Source organism: Barbus barbus, assembly GCF_936440315.1.
Source record: "Barbus barbus genome assembly, chromosome: 46".
NCBI classification, from domain to species: Eukaryota; Metazoa; Chordata; class Actinopteri; order Cypriniformes; family Cyprinidae; genus Barbus; species Barbus barbus.
The window spans coordinates 2,621,571-2,637,210 of record NC_136724.1 but is presented as its reverse complement, the minus strand read 5'-3'; positions in this window follow the sequence as shown (position 1 = coordinate 2,637,210).

Genomic DNA, 15,640 nt, shown 5'->3' with positions numbered 1-15,640 from the left:
CTGGGGCCGGATTCACGAAAATCTTCTTAAGAAATAAGTTAAGAAATTTCTTAAGATAAATTATACGAAGTTCGTAAGAATGTTCTTAAGTGCAATTCTTGAAAAATTCTTAATAAGTTCTCAAATATATTCTTAAGAACATCTTAATTTTTTTCTTAAGAAGAAAATGACAGTCTAAACTCTTTATTGTCTTTTTACGCTTCCTGCAGATTACCCTAATAATCATAGTAAGCACGCACACTTTTTTTTGTCGCAATTTTGACTGGCGGTCAGTTTTACATTTTTAATGCGGCATGTTTTTGAACAGCCTGTCTCAAGCCGCAGCGATCTGTTTCATTCAGTTTTGTAGTGCTGGGCTGTGTTTTTGCTCTCATCCGAGTGAACGTTTCCGGTATGTGTATCCGCATTACACAGTCATATGCGCTGCATACTGCCAAAGATTATGTCGTATTTATAAGCTAAAATAATAGCGTCCAGTTAAAGTTACCTATCTTACTCGTTTTTGTAGAGTTGCTACTGAGTTTTGAAGTTAGCAAACAGTAGTGTCACACACAGGCTAATCATGACCGATCATTGTTTACATTATCAGTCATCACTGTCGCTTCAGAAAACTCGCGCATCGCTATTAATAGTCATACTATGTATTAGGCTATATGTAGCTAACGTTGTTGTAATGCTTAAATATAACAATTATTTTGAAATAACCCAATAAATTCATTAAATAATTCTTACTGTTTTGGATTTAAGACAAGTCTGGGGCTGTCCTAAATTTAAGAAGTTATTTACGATGATTTTTAAGAAGATTCTTTTCAAGAATTTGAATTCTTCTTCATTTTTGTCTTAAGAACAATCTTAAGAAAAAAGATAAGAATATTCTTAAGAAGAATGTTTGGGAATACAAAATATTCTTAACTTTTTTCTTAAGTTAAAAAATAAGAAGAAAATGGCAGTTAAGAAGAAATCTCTTCTTAAGAATGTTTCGTGAATCCGGCCCCTGGAGTCTGGAGACACAGAATCCAAGCTGCTTGAAGTCCAGTGTGAAGTTTCTGAAGTCAGGGATGATTTGGGGTGCCGTGACGTCTGCTGGTGTTGGTCCATTGTGTTTTATCAAGTCCAAAGTCAATGCAGCTGTCTACCAGGAGATTTTAGAGCACTTTATGCTTCTAGCTGCTGACAAGCTTCATGGAGATGCTGATTTCCTTTTCCAGCAGGACTTTAGCACCTGCCCACACTGCCAAAACCACTTCCAAGTGCTTTGCTGGCCATGATATTACTGTGCTTGATTGGCCATCCAACATGCCTGACCTGAACCCCATATGGAATCTATGGGATATTTTCAAGAGAAAGATGAGAAACAGTCGATCCAACAATCCAGACGAGCTGAAAGCTCAATAGTGCCACAGGCTGATCGCTTCCATGCCATTCCTCACTGATGCTGGAGTTTGTGCTAAAGGAGCTCTGACCAAGTATTGAGTGCATAAATGAACATACTTTAAAGAACTTGAACTTTTCATTTTTGCAAATCCTTTTTTTGATTGATCTTAGGAAATATTCTAATATTTTGAGATACTGATTTTTGACTTTCATTAGCTGTAAGTACTAATCATCAAAATTAAAACAAAAAAAACCTTTGAAGTGTTTTACTTTACATGTAATGAATCTAAAATATATGAAAGTTTCACTTCAAATGTTACAAGAAAAAAAGAACTTTTTCACCATTTTCTAATTTTCTGAGATGCACCTGTATATGACTTGTTTCAGACAAACCCAATCAGAATTATATTAAAAATGATCTTTGCTGTTCCAAGTTAGAATGGCCGTATGTAGGTGTTTTATTTTTTATTTTTTTTCAACAGTCCAAAAGTAGTCAAATAAAGTGCAACCATCCATAATCAAATGTGCCTCACACATGCATACTGCCATTCTAACACTTGGAAGAACAAGGATAATTTTCAATAAAACTCTGATTGGATTTGTCTGAAACAAGAAAGTCATATATACCTAGAATACTTTGAGGGTGAGTAAAACATGGGCTAATTTTTATTTTTGGGTGAGCTAACCCGTTAAATAGTATATTTAAATAGGCATTAAACAAGTGACTGATTTCTTAAGCAATGTCTTTTGGGTTCATAGGATCACAAAACTCACTGTAAATAAATCACCATCCAAACGCTTCAGTTTTATCAAGAGAAGCCATGCTAATTTATTTTTACAGAAGTTCCCATGAAAACCAATAACCATCTGAATGGGGCTTTTGTAATTGTTCCAAACTGGGAATATTTAGGTAACACTATATATTATAAGGTTGTTACATGTGTTACATGCACTTATTAATAATAATAATAACAATTTATTAACTCATTATGAAGTGGAATAATGCATAATTGCATGCAAGTAACCACATAGCAAGTGTAGTTAATTAATATTACGCAGTACTTAAATGTATAATTACACTGTAACAAGGACACCTTAAAATAAAGTGTAACCTATATTTCTATTTATTAGAATTTCCTTACAATACTTTGTACTTTAAAATGAGGTGGTGTCTTCTGTGCTGAAAGAAGACATCTATCTCTGAAACTTATTGATATTATATAATTGAGCAAGGATTAAACGAGGTTTGGCTAGGCTACAATCCAAAGACATGCAGGATGGGTGAATTGAAATCTGAGTTGTCCATAGGTCTGAACATGTCTGTTAGCCTATGTGTTGGACTATCTGTCCAGCCGTTTCTCAGCCTTTGGCCTGAGATGCAGCTTGGAAAATGGATAGTTGGATGGAATATGTAATTTAAACTCAACGCTGTATGTTTGTCACTCTTAATATATCTATTACAATATGTGAAATTTACTGTTTTCGGTAACACTTTACTTCGATAGTCCACTTTAGACATTCTACTAACAGTAAGTAACTTTGCAACTACATGTCAACTAGCAGTCATTAGAGTATTAGTAGACTGTCTGTTTAATATCTTCTAACACTTTATTTTGATGGGTCCACAACATACAACATACTGACTATTAGAAGTATATCTCAACTTATTCTACTAACCCTAAACCTACCCTAACAGTCAACTCTGAGAGTTAGTAGATATGTAGTTGCAATTTAATGAGAAGTAGTTGACATGTAGTTAAAAAGTTATTTATAGTTAGTAGCATGTCTAAAGTGGACTATCGAAATAAAGTGTAGCCCTGTTTTCTTTCCACTTCGTTTGAATAAATAATTTCTGCGCTTGAGTCCCTCATTGCAAAACTACAGTTTCGAGACAGACATTATCTCTGTTCCAAAACAGAACAAATTAAACATTATTTGAAGGCATCATAGACACATTTATGTGGCAAAGGCTATGCCAAGCAGTAAACAGCAACATGATGGAAGTATAAATCAAGTTCAAAGGTAAAATCAGATGAATCCTTTAGAAAATTAATCTAATGGAATATAAAATTTTCCCAAAATATGTGCTCGTTTTTATTCACCTTATTCCATGTTAATATCAATATATCATCTTTTTTTATTCACCTGACTCCATGTTAATATCAATATATCAATAAGCTATTCATAATTGTTTCTACCTATATTGCTGCTATTTAAATACCCTGTACAACGTTTTTGCACATTCCTGTTATATTACTATTTATGTCAACAACATACTGACCTGCACATTTATATTTATATTTTTTATCTTTTATTTTATTTTATTCTTTTATTTTTTCTACTTTTCTTTTTCTTAATATTTGTATTCTATACAATTGCACTGTCCTTGGAGCGGACCTGACCTACATTTCACTGCTGGTTATACTCTGCATAATTGTGTATGTGACAAATAAAAATCTTGAATCTTGAACCTTATTCAAGTTTTGTGTTGTTATCTTAGCAACATGCAAACGCCATTCTAAATTTAATTGTTTTGTACCGTTTACAGATATTACAGATTACAGATATTGCTGTCTCCTCAACCACCATAGTGTACTTATTTGAATGATATATTTTAGCATAGTTTTGGCAAGTGGAATGCATGTAATGAGGATGACATACACTTCTTATGAGACATACACAATACATTGAGTCTAAGGGCATACAGTTGGTTAATTAGTCTATAGTCTAAACAATGTGACTGTACTTTCCAGTCCTGCAGCTACTGCAGCATTGTTACAACATTAAGTCATACACCAGGAAGATTTTCCATTCTCATAAATACTACAACATTAATAATTGATTGTTCCCTGTCAGTAGTCTCTTTTTTTTTAGATAATATATCTTAAATTGTTAACTGAATATGAAAATTAGAATTTTTTTTTTCTTCTTTTAAGTATAAGCCTCACTAATTGTTGCTAGATTTATGAAGTGATTTATCATCATGTTACAAGATATAACTAATGAGTCCACTGAGGGCAAGCAGTCTGATGAACCCATGTGTAGTTTATTTGCAAGTGTCAAACACATACAAAATATACAAAACCAGATGATGACTTGACTTTAACAGACTTAAACGTGACTTGACAAGACTGGTACAGACATGAACATGAACCATGAACAAACAACTTACTGACAGCAGGTTACATGAAACAAAACCCAAAACCAACGTTACATATTCTCCTTTCAAAAAGAGTGGTTCCAGACACACTGCAAAAACAGGCAGAGGTAGGCTTGTATCGTGGAGCAGTGGTGGGTCTGAACTGTGGTGCAGAGTCAACCCCCATGAAGGGTAATGTAGCCATGGTGTAGCCAGCAAATATAGAGACCACTGGGGCGAAGCTGACAGAGAGTGTTACCCATAAAAATGATAACATTAACTTGTAACTTGATTTAGTCCTTTATTTCACTAGTGCAGAACTCACACCATACACATTTTGGTCGTTGTTGTGAGTAGTTCTAACCTATACTTTGTGTCATTTTGGTGATTTATGACGTTTATGACAAATTTATGATCCCTGTCAGCGTTGATCGACAGGTTATCATATGTCAGATGTGTACCTGGGTGGATTTTAGGCCCCTGATTTATAGCTATGTGACCCTCTCTGTCACCCTGACTGTCACGTCACAGGGTCCTGTCACCCCTGACTGACATGGCAGTAAGGTGTGTAAATCAAAGATCAAAATAGATGTTAGATTTGACTTTTGATGGATTTATGAGTGGATTTATGATGTTTTTATCTCTCACCATGGGGTTTTATGGTGTTCCTTCCTGAGCTGTAGCTAGCTTCCAGTCTGGAGGTGTCGGGTTCTTCCTGATTGTGGAAAAATAGTGGGGGGGGGCAAAGGGTGCATATTGACACCTTAACAGGATCAATGTTGTTTTTGATCTGATTGGTATATGTTAATGCCTAGTCACCAATTTGTTCCTACCGGCGCGTCTACATCCACCTCTGAAAAAAGGTGCTATGTCCGGGCATGTTTTTCTTTATCATCTCTATGTGTGTATGCTAACACCTCTGTAGGATCAGAACAACCTAATCTGTAGGTTGAATAGATAAACTTATGAGAAGCAGTCTTAAGTTAAAAATTATTCAAACCACCAACTTTTCAGACCACCCACCCTATTAATTTCCTTGTAACAGTGAAGGTGTCTAACTGTCAATGGATATCCTTTATGTGCTTGTGTTAATGGCTTTACAACATCCATCTCATATAGATGTGCACAGAATCATGCTTTAGTTCAGTTCAGTTCAATTTATTTATAAAGCACAATAAAACAACAATGGTTGACCATTGTGCTGAATAATATAGTTTAAAAGAAATCAAAGTACATTACAGGATATGACAAGACAAACAAATAAGCATTTTAAATAAGCCCTGCTTTAGACAAATAATCAACACTTTGGCTGATTATTTGGTCTCTCTCTCTCTCTCACACACACACACACACACACACATACACGTAATGGTTTTTATACTGTACAAACTGTATTTTCCATCACCCTACACCGACCTTACACATAAACCTACCCCTTACAGAAAACTTTGTGCGTTTTAAGATTTTCAGAAAACTACATTCTGTATCATTTATAAGCTTGTTTCCTCATGAGGACAAAAAAAAAATGTCCCCACAAGGACAAAGATTTTGGATATTGCCATCTTTATCCCCCATAACGTAGGGTATACCTGAGCCACACACACACACACACACACAAATCTGAGTAAGCTCAATTTTAAATATGAGCAAAATTGTATATGTTGTGTTTACTTTTTTGTTGTTATTTAAGAAATGTTTTCATTTTAATCTAGCCTGTAGATATATGTGTACTGTAAAAGAAAAATATACATTTCACTTAAAACTAGTAAAATAATTACACCTACAGTTTTAAACATGTTTAAAAAGTTTTAACCACATTGTGTGTCACTAAAGCAAATCATGCTGTCTATTGGCTTTAAATGAAACTTTAGTTTTATTCTTTAATTTCTTTAAAATAGCCTGATGCTAATGCATCCAAGTGCTTTTCTCACATGGGTAGAAAAGTCTTTGGACGTGTTTGTGACAAACACATAATTTTTTACTTCAGAAAAGTTTCTGAAATGTATGACTGAACATTTCTCATTTGACAGACCTACGTTTCAAATTAGTTATTATTTACACAAAACTTGTACATTTTGACTATTTGACTATTTTGTAGGTATCATGTCATTTGAAATGTTTTACTAAAAGATTAAAGATTAGATTAGATTAGATTAGATTCAACTTTATTGTCATTTATGCAGAGTACAAGTACAGAGCTAATGAAATGCAGTTAGCATCTAACCAGAAGTGCAAGAATATAGTGTTTTATATACATATAAGTGCAGAGTAAATGAAGATATGATTTACAGAATGTACAGTGGAATTGCTATATACAGTATTGAGCAGAGTATATACAGAATATAAATAGGAATGCAATGTAGGGATTGTATGTACATTATGAACAGAGCAATGTGGGATTATATATACACATTATGAACAGCAGAGACGTGAGAACAGTGGTAATAAATAAATAAATACAGCTGGATGAGTGTGTGCAAGTATTGATAGAACAATGTATTCTATGAAAAATAACAGTAGTGCAATATTTTATAGAAATGGTTTACTGTGCTTTGTGCAGTAACAACTTTAGACAGTTTATATTGTAATAGCTTTAACAATGTGCAAAATATGAGTAGTGCAAATGCATGTGTGTAAAGTACTGTGACCAGTGCAGTAATAATAAGCAGGTGCAGGAGTTAGATTAGTGGTGTGGCGTTCAGACGTGTCACAGCTTCGGGGAAGAAGCTCTTCCTGAGCCTACTGGTGCGAGAGCGTAGGCACCTGTAACGCCTGCCGGATGGAAGGAGGGTGAAAAGTCCATGGTTAGGGTGAGAGGCATCCTTGATGATGTTTCTTGCCCTGCCCAGACAGCGCTTATGATAAATGTTCTCAATGGAAGTTAACTGGGTGCCGCAATTAAAGCGCCAGCATCTGTGTTTTCAACATGAAAGAGATGTACAAGGATGTTTCAACTATTATCGTCAAATCTTTTTGATCCTAATAAACTGGTAATGAATTTTCTATGGCAAGTGATACAATGTACACTTCTCATACTATGTGTGTAAATAGCTGTGCTAAAACATTTATGAGTAATTTTGCATGCCAACAGATTTTGTTATGGATGTGCCGCATCTAAGAATCACAATCTTTGGTAAATTATATTTTTCTTACACCATGTTACACCAGTTTTAGTCATATTATCAAGATTTCATATGGCCGTTCACAATTTGTTTGTTGGACTGTGTATGTTTTTAGGCAAAGACAATTTCTTTTAGGCAAGAAATTAAGTAACAGTCTTTTCTCTTTGAGATATTTATTTTAGTGCAACTTTGTGTCTGTCCACGATGTGCGAACACATGAAGCATCAACATTTTACCCTTAAAACTATTGCACTGAAAGCTGCACATTCATTTAAGTTTGAGCATGTTAAAATTTCCACACAAAAATTATTGATAAATTTCATCCATAACCTTTCGTACATTCAAGAGACAAAATCACTAAGAAAGAGAGTATAGCAAGACAAGAAAATGTTTATATTGCATATAGAATTCAGAAAAGCTCTTTCACAAACAATTGTGAAAGTTTATTAAACGTGGATTTGTAAACTATATTTTTTATTACTCCACAGGATTTAGTCGTCTTGCTCAGATAGCAGATTACACAATTCACATTTCTTTTGTTTGGCCGTATTTGTTTTAAGACTCCTCTGCAAGTTCATGCTAATCCTTGCATGGGAAAGAGAGCATGACAAGCACATACTTAAGAAAATTATTGAACACTTGACTGAACTTTTTATTATTTTGACAAACCTCCATTTCAAATTATTTCCCTTGAGGTGATTGTTCACAGAATCTTTTTCAACACAATGACATTAAACATTAAAGAATGTCATCAGTCATTATCGCTATCTTCTTTGACTCAAATAAAGCAACATCTCTGGTGTACATAAGCATCTACAATGTGTGCATGGGCTAAACATCTTGTTTCTCCACTTCTGTCATATTTATTTGATGTAATGCAAACATATTTTGAGAACTGTGATGTCCCATGCTTTTGTAAAGGTTATAGAAAGAATTCAAACATAATCTTTACATAGGAACTATCAAACGAATTAACAAGAAATCATTGAAGTACGAAATGCAAAAGTGTGTACATCATTTAAGAAAAATTGCTATAATGCATACAGGATACAGAAATCATCCTCTTGATCTATTGTGACTGACATTTTACTAAGTCAGACGATCAGGATTATGGATGACGCGGCTCACATTTTGTTTGTTGGACTGTATATGTCATTACCATGACTGTACTGTAGGTGAGGCCTTTTCTCTGAGAGCCATCAGCATTCAGTGTTTATAGAAATAAAGAAAAATTAAGAAATATTTCTTGAGAGTGTTTGCCAAAGTCTTTTTTTTAGGACAATTATCCATCTATTTGATGTGAGACCCCATTAAGTATCGACACGAAAATTAAGGCATGCTGTTTTACACTTACAGCTGAATCACATCTAAACATTGTGCTCAAAGCTGCGCATTCAGTAAAGTTTGAGGTTGTACACAATCTTGAAAAGGCTACAGACACAAAATATCAAGAATTTTTTTTGTGTGCTCCCTTTGTAACTCAAGTCCAAGTCACTAAGAAAATTATCATATGAATACAGGAAACCCACTCATGATCTTCTGGGTATATTTTTGTAAATGTTGTTTTAAATTACGTCTTTCTTACGCCACCACATCTAGAGCTCTTGTTCAGATAGCTGATGACGATGTGCACATTTTATTTGTCGTACACGTTTCCTTCAACATTTCCGCTTGATATTAAAGTGTAGGTAATGTGACCACAATTAAGAACCATAACATTATGGCAGCGGCTATTTACACCAAGTGCAAATAGCATATTTTTTTGGCAGCGGCTATTTGCACTAAGTGTAAATAGCGATAGACGCTATTTACACTAAGTGCAAATAGCAATGGATTCTATTTACACTATGTTAAAATAGCAAGATTTTCTGCTATTTATACTACTTATTGCAAATAGTGGCACCTTATTGGGACAATAAAGCCCTCCCTACACCTACCCTAACCCTACCCGATACTTTATTTTCAAGTTTTTGATTATTTCCTTCATTTTTATTGAAAATAAATGCCTTTCTGATGCGATATGAGATTTGAAAAGGGGAAAAAAATGTTTGGCAAAAGGTGGGCTCGAACTCGGGTCGATCGCGTCAAAAAGCATGCGCCTTACCATCTACGCCACTGAAACTGATGATGAACTAGCTGCTTTTTTTATTGTTGACTAATCCAATCACACGTTAGTGGGCGGAGTTAGTGTAAATAGCCTTTGCCAACAAGATGGGCTATTTGCACTTAGTGTAAATAGACACTCCGTTAAATTATTTTAAATAATGCATATTTCAGACCTGTGGACCAAGCTCTGGGCACGGAGGGTGATAGTGTGAGCACGTCCCACAGCTGCGTATTGAACATCTCCATGTAAGGGAGTTGGTGTCAGTAAACTTGGCCTGTTCACCCCGGGTGCACAACTGTGGACTGATGTTTAGACTACAAAACAGTGGAAACGGGATAAAATGTTGTAAATGCACAAAACTGTGGTGAGTTGGAGCTACACAATACATGAAAATAACTACCAAAACCTTATTCATACACTATAGTCTTTGACAGCAACTTTGACATGTGATGAAATATAATATATATATGTCAATATATTATATTATATGGCTAATTATGAATTGCTTTCAAACATTTTATCATGTATTTCATGTTATTCAAAAAAGATTTTTTCAAAAGGCATATGATGTTTTTTCAGCGGAATGCAAAAGAGGTTTGTCTCTTTGAAAATGCGTGACTCTGCCTACATTTCTGCAGAACCTGAAATGCATTGCTTCGGGAACATTTTCTGCACTTTTTCAGATGACATATCCACAAGACAGGATTTAAGCTATAATTTTTTCTTCCATTGCAGATGCGTGTTTATTAAGTATGACAGTGTCATGAAGAAACATGGCTGTGGGTACAAATGGTTCCAGAAGGATATTCCAATGAGCCTGGGTTAGATGTTTGAATTGTTTTCATCCATACAGTGAAATGCATAACAATACTAGACCCCACTGAGTATTATTCTATTCTTTCAAAATATTTTCTTTTGTGTTCTGCTAGAAATTATTTTATTTTAAAACATGGCTAAAAATATGGCTTCTGAACAACATGAAAGGGAGTAAATGACAGACCTTTAATTTTTTATGTAGGCAGAGACTAAGCTACAAGAAAAGCAAAATTAAGCTTTAAAAACATATGTACATAGTAAACATCCAGATATTTTACTATGTATTTATTATTTTAATTCACAGACTCAGAAAAAGCAGGATATATGAGGAAGCCTAATTTTAAAAGTGCTTGGAAAACTCTACTAAATTAATATAATCTTGAAATTCCATGGGCTTTATTTATTATTATTATTATTATTATTATTATTGTTATTATAGTTAAGCCAAGTTTTCAAGCCAATATTTTTTATTTAAATTATTGGAAGTGTAAATTAATTGGTTCAAAAGGGTGCATGGGAATCTTAAAAAAACGTTGTGCACTTAAACCTTCTGGAATCCTAATACTTAATTTATAGAAACTACAGTGTGTCAGACCTTCAAATATTGTTGAGGACAATAGGGGACAGAATTTAGAAGAAACCTACATCTACATGATTCTCACTCACTTTCAACTACGAACTGCAGAGGCACTTGACTGAGTGGAGTTGGGTTAGCGTCGGCAGTCTGATTATAAGGGTTTCTGACAGAGGAGATCCCATTGCCATTCATCACAGTGATGTTTGTTACAGGATAATCCTCCAGTGTAAACTCAAAAACATGCAGTCCCACATCCAGTGTGCCATTACTACTCATGGTGCATGAGTCCTAGATACAAAAATATAATATCACACATTTTGTGCACTGAAAAATTAACATTGAAAATAAACTAAACTAAGAGACATGGGAAACATTGTAAGCAGCAGGTTTGTCAAAGGTCATTCACGGTGAGTCTCACCCCACACAAATATTGAACAATATCAGTTTAAATGTTACTGTAATTCTCTGATGTGGGTCAATGATAAAGATTATTCATGGACAACATGTTCTGCATTTCTGTCGGAAAAGAACAAAAGGTAATTTAAGTAATTATGTATTTAAAGGGTTAGTTCACCCAAAAATTGCCATTAATTACTTACCCTCATGTCGTTCCAAGCCCCTAAGACCTTCATTCATCTTTGTAACACAAATTAAGATATTTATGATTAATTCTGAGAGCTCTCAGACCCTCCATAGCAACACAACTGCAATGTCCCCAGGTCCAGAAACATAGCAAGGACACGGGTAAAATAGTCCATGTGACATTAGGGGTCTGAGAGTGTTGGGACGTTTTTAATTTGAATAAATTTAAAACTAAAAGACTTTCAAATCACATTAGCCAATATTTTATTCACAATAGAACATAGAAAACATAACAAATGTTTAATCTGAGAAATTTTCCACTTTTATCCACTAAATGAGCTCATTTCAAATTTGATGCCTGCTACAGGTCTCAAAAAAGTTGGCACGGGGGCAACAAAGGGCTGAAAAAGCAAGAAATTTTGAAAAGATTTAGCTGGGAGAACATCTAGCAACTAATTAAGTTAATTGACATCAGGTATGTAACATGATTAGCTATAAAAGGGATGTCTTAGAGAGTCAGCAGAGTCTCTCAGAAGTAAATATGGGCAGAGGCTCTCCAATCTGTGAAAGTGCATAAAAAGATTGTGGAATACTTTAAAAACAATGTTCCTCAATGTCAAATTGCAAAGGCCTTGCAAATCTCATCATCTAGAGTGCATAATATCATCAAAAGATTCAGAGAAACTGGAGAAATCTCTGTACTTAAGGGACAAGTCCGAAGACCTTTGTTGGATGCCCATGGTCTTAGGGCCCTCAGACGACACTGCATCACACATCAGCATTATTCTGTCATTGACATTACTAAATGGGCCCAGGAATACTTCCAGAAAACACTGTCGGTAAACACAATCCGCCGTGCCATCTGCAGATGCCAACTAAAGATCATGCAAAAAGGAAGCCATATGTGAACATGGTCCAGAAGCAGCGTCGTGGCTGTGGGCCAAGGCTCATTTAAAATGGACTGTTTCAAAGTGGAAAAGTGTTCTATTGTCAGACGAGTACAAATTTGACATTCTTATTGGAAATCACAGACGCCGAAAAATACGTCAAAGACGACCACAAACTCTTCAGCAGCTGGAAACCTATATTATGCAAGAATGGGACCACATTCCAACACCAAAACTCCAGAAACTCATAACCTCGATTCCCAGATGTTTTTAAACTGTTTTGAAAAGAAGAGATGCTACACCATGGTAAACATGCTCCCGTCCCAACTATTTTGAGACCTGTAGCAGGCATCAAATTTGAAATAAGTTCATTTTGTGCATAAAATTGTTTAAACATTTATGATATCTATGTTCTATTGTGAATAAAATATTGGCTCATGTGATTTGAAATTCTTTTAGTTTTCATTTTATTCAAATTGAAAAAAACGTCCCAACATTTCCGGAGTTCGAGTTGTAATCAAAAACATCTTAATTTGTGTTCAAAAGATAAACAAAGGTCTTGCAAGTTTGGAACAACATGAGGGTGAGTAATTAATGACATAATTTTCATTTTTGGGTGATCTATCACTTTAAGTCAGTGATTCTCAACTAGTCGGTCATGATACTCGAATGAACCAAAATGGGTCACAGGTCTGGTAGCATTTTCTAATTTGCTGTTAATATGTGTAAATAAACTTACAATGTGTTACTCCAACAAGCACAAAAAATGCACAGCACACACAAATACTGGCTAAAAGAGTTAATATTTAAAGGGATATGTTTTTATCTATACTTTTCACTAATGAATGAAATAGTAGGTTAATATTTTTATATTCAACATTTTTATATTTTTAATATTCAACATTTTTGTGATCTATAATATTTAATAGTCTATTTAAATTGCAAAGGTAAAGTTCATTTGCCTCTTTAATCTGAATTTGATTTTTTATTTTTAATGGGAGTGTATCATTAGAAAATGTAACCTCCTCAAGATGTATTTTAGGGTGTTGATGGCAAGATGGACACTTGCATCTCACATCATCCCCATCTGGATCATGGACCAGCAGGTGAAGAGTCTGAAAAGTGGGGAACCCTGAGGAACCCTGAAGAAAGATCAAAGAAAATTATTTTATTGATAGTTGAAGCAATATTATAGCTGCAATATGTTGCTGTAGACAATGGTGAAATATGCTGCACACTTTGGAGCTCATAAATATTTTTGACTGCAGTAGAACACTCAGAATAAAGAATTCCAGACAGCTATGGCTAAAGTCTATAGAGTCCAGGGAAAAATAGTCGTTTTCAAAAGCACACACCTTATGTTTGGTATTGTTGCTGAAACAGGCGACCTGTTTGTAGTGCGAGTGTCTGAACATCGTCTTGTGTCAACAAGACTCCGCAGCATCCATTCGTGGACATCATGAACATTATTAGCCCAGCAGCAACCAGAAAGAGCTTAAAACTCTCTGAAAGACTTTAAATCATAAAACATTTCTTTATTGCACCATTTTATATTTAAACAATTTTATCACAGTAGTATCAGTAGCTGTAAATAAAGTAGCATATAATTTGTATAGGTATACTGTATATCAACAAGTGGTAACCTAAAAATAGTAACATCTAAATGACCTAGTTTCATTCAAATATACAATTTAAACTTCTCAGTTTACGTATGTAAATCAGTTCCCTGAGATGAGAATGAGTTGCTGCGTCATTGAGTTGATGCTATGGGAACCCCTTTAGTGTTACCGGTGTCTGAAGCACATGTGAAAACGTGCCAAATTTATTAGTTAGCTGTGGTTATATGATGAAGCATGGCACATTGTCAATACCTTTAAAGGGCATCTGCATAAAGCAGGCAGGCCCCACAGGTCCTCCACTTGAAATGGTTGGGAGCTTTAAGAAGCAGCCTACAAAGGAACTGCCACAACTGCACTGTGACATCCAGCCTTGATTTGCTGTGGATACGAGACAGACAGTGGGTGGACTAAAGCAGCCAAGTACACCACACTCTGCAATCTGCTTCAGTTTGTATACACTAGAAATTCAACCTAACTAGGGTGACCATGTGGGCTATTTTTACAGGACATGTTCTTGCCAGGATTTCTATATGGCCTAAAATATCCAGGTTTTGGCTGTTTGCACTGTTCAGGTCGATCGTTTTGTGACATTCATGAGATATGCTATAGAGAGCAGACCAGACGGCTCCTTATGCTTTCGAATCGCTCTCGCGCCTACCTTGGTGTCTCATTTGAACAGTGCGCAGTGACGCTTCAAGTAAAACGAATGAACAAACACGTTCACATTTGTATTGCTTTGATTGTTCTCTGTAGATCTCACCTTCTCACGCGTAGTGCCACGATTGGTCGATTATGTACAATACCTGCATGTTATTGGTCAAACTACTGTTTTAGGCAATATTAAAATCCTGGCCAGGACGTGTCCCGTATGAATGGTACATATGGCCACCCTAATCCTAACAGAAGATACTCGTTGTAGAATCGTCGTTGGTAAGCCTTTCTCTGAAAGCTTGTGAAAAAATTTGCCTGTCAGATTTTGCTTCCCTGTGATATAGAAAGGGGATCTTATTATAATATTACTGCCCCTTAATCTGCACGTTTCCACCCACAGCACCATAATTTTGTTGTCGCAAGTGACAACGGTGTACCAGTTCTAACACAAGAAAACCATGCTAACTGTTCTGTCTTTGGCTGTACATACAAGCATAGAACACTATTTAGAGTCCCAGCCTCAGAGGAGACAAGAGAGCAGTGGATTTATTAATTTATTTACTGTATATTATGCTGCTGCCACACAGAATATAAACATGTGATTTCTTTCCCAGCTGTTTACCTTCAAAGACATAAATTACTATTTTGGTAACTCGTGTGTTTTTAACAAACTTGTGTGCATTTGACAGTTTAAGAGCAATAAGACATGAAAGAGAACTTGGTTCAGTGCTCATATGCCGTGTGACAGCTGCTTTCTGAGCATTTG